Consider the following 3,025-nt stretch of genomic DNA (forward strand, 5'->3'; position numbering starts at 1 on the left):
TCTTCTTCTTCTTCTTCTTCTTCTTCTTCTTCTTCTTCTTCTTCTTCATTTACATTATTTTTGGTGGGATTTTCACAGAAGCCTCTCATACCTCTTTTTCTCAGTTATGAGTCTATAGTGATCTATGAAACTGAAAAAAAAACCTTCTTTGTCCATAGCAACCAGTGACAGCATAAATTATGGACACCAATATGGCTTTATTGTATCAGTCTTCTGGAAGTTTCAGATGGTAAGCGAGAATGAAAACCCTAGAGTCTGTGTTCCTTAAGGTTTCCTAGTTTTTAATTCTGTTGTAAAACCTATTTTAGTTAAAAATATACTCAACAAACCATTTAACCTTATCATACATGCATATACACTGTTAGTTGATTTTCCATTCCTGTAATGAAGTGCTTTGTACAAGCAACTTAGAAAGGATAGTAATTAGTTTGACTTGCAGAGTTTGACGTTAGAGTTCATTGTGATCAGAAAGGCATTACAGCAAAAGCAAAAAAACAGCTGGTCACATTGTGTCCATAGTCAGGAAGTAGAAAAACATGAATGTTGTTGTTCACTTAAGTTTCTTCTTTCCCTTTAGCCAAGGACTCCAACCTAAAGATAGACATTATTCACATTTAAGAGGAGGCTTTTCACTGTCATCAATCCAACCTAAAATGTTCTTCACAGGCATATGCAGAGGTTCTTTGCATGGTGAAACTAAATCTCATTAATTTGACAAGATTACCCGTGGAAACCTCACATGATGGTATCTTGAAACCCCAACATATAATATATATGTAAAGCCTTCTTCACTTATCACCATAGGCTCATGATCACCTTAAAGCAAAATGTCTTCAATCCAGCTTCAAAGATTCCATGGTCATCAACACTGTTAACATTCTTTAAAAGTCTAAAATCTCTACAGAGACTCAAAATTATCTATTTACAGGGAGACTCTATATAATCAAAATCCAGCTTACAAATCTTTTTCCTGTAATGGCACAAGGCAAACAATTCCATTTCAGTAGGAAGAAAGAGGGACATGGCAAAAGAATATTGGACCAAAGTAAATTTGAAACATATAGAAAAGTAAAGATCCAATTCACCAGTTCCTTTCCAGCTTCTGGAAATTGTTAGAATCATTTAGATTCCTAAGGGCTTATGTAGTGCCTCATAACCAGGATGCTGCCTGGAAGACACATAGCCTCTCCATTGGGGCAGAATCACTTCATACATTCAGTTTTCTTCGGTGGATATCCTATGGTTCTGGCACTTCCATCACACTGGTACTCTTGTTGGAACTTAAGTTTCACCTTTATAGATTCATATAATGGCCTCCTGGGGACTTTTCTTTTCTCCTTTCTTTCTTTCTTTCTTTCTTTCTTTCTTTCTTTCTTTCTTTCTTTCTCTCTCTCTCTCTCTCTCTCTCTCTCTCCCTCCCTCCCTCCCTCTCTCTCTCTCTTTCTTTCTTTCCTTCTTTCTTTCTTTTATTCTTTCTTTCTTTCATGAACTGGGGACCTATCACACATAATCTCAGCCATGCAGCTTTTACAGTTGAAAAATCTGCAGTATGTGGATGCTGCTGTTAGGCTTGGCAGCTAGTGTAAGCTAATGCCTTGTCCACTAGGACTAAAATTACATTAGATTGTGTACTGATCATAGGGAAATACTCTCCTAGATACTTCCTTTGTAGCAAGAAGGTCCTACATTAGTGTTTCCATTTTAGGCTCTACCTTTTTGAATGAGTTTGCATTTTCAAAATCTTCAGCCTTCAGGTGGGATTTGCCCTCAGGGCATCTTGTTTATTGGTGGTCCAATACAAAGTAATATCTCTTCCTTCCTCCCTCCCTCCCTCCTTCTCTGCCTTCCTTCCTTCCTTTTCTTTGTATGTATTTTCTTTTATTGGTGATGAAAGTCTTATTTTAGCCTATGATTTCACATGCTCAGTTCATGCTTGTTTGGAGATATGTTTCTTTTAACTGACACTAATCACATTAACAACTGTAGCTAAGCGTGTGACCTGGTTGACTGTAGTTTCAAACTCCTCCACACTCTTTTCCTCACAGTATTAAACACTTTTCACCATTTTCCTTTACCCTTCATCTCCAGGTGAGCAGTGACTATGGCACAAGGGAAGTGACATCTTTGTTTGAAATTGTCCTCTCATTTTTTAAAAATTTATTTATATTTCAGATGATATCCCCTTCTCCACTTCCCCTCCCTAGAAACCTCCTATCCCATTCCCCTTCCTCTGTTTTGATTTTATAACATTTTAACTATATCCAAGTACTAAGGTCAGTTCTAGGTTGAGGAACTAGCAATACAATAGACGCAAATAGTCAAGGAACAAGCAAGACAATAAAAACAAATAGTCAAAGAATGAGCAAGACAATAAACAAAGTTCTGTGAACACTCCTTTGATCACTGTTCCTAAGGTCTTATCAGGATGACCAAAATATCTGAGCCTACTTCTCTGTCCTAGGCCAAAGTCATTTTCATGTCTGAAGCCTACTTCCTTGTTCTAGCCTAAGATTTAGATTCCTGCCTAAAATTACTTCTTTGTTCTAGCCAATGTCAGATTCCCGCTAAGCATCCACTTCTTTGTCCTTGACCAATGTCATATTCCTGTCAAGCAGCCCATTTCCTTGTCCTTGGCCCATGTCAGATTCTTGTCAAGCAGCCCCAAAAGATCTCTGCCTCTCCCCCCATTTTTATTTCATAAACAAGACTGAGCCTGCCTTAGGTCATTCTGACAAGAATGCCTTCCTTACTTGTCATGGAATATGCATTATCAAAGGCAATGTATTTATGTCTTAGGTTGGTAAGGCTCTGCAGAATCTTACCAATCCTTGGCTTGTCAGCCTGTTAATTTAGTAACTCTGTCTGGGGGTTCATTTTCAATTTCAAGCCATGTACTTTGGCTGCCAACATGTTGATGTTGTTAAAGACAAGCTTTAACATGATGGACAGGAATAAATGTATTCCCAGGACAAAAAGGGCTAGCATGATCAAGATATATATTCCATTATTGAAGTTTGACCAAAAT

This window comes from Grammomys surdaster, unplaced genomic scaffold, assembly GCF_004785775.1.
Source record: "Grammomys surdaster isolate TR1022 unplaced genomic scaffold, NIH_TR_1.0 347, whole genome shotgun sequence".
NCBI lineage: Eukaryota > Metazoa > Chordata > Mammalia > Rodentia > Muridae > Grammomys > Grammomys surdaster.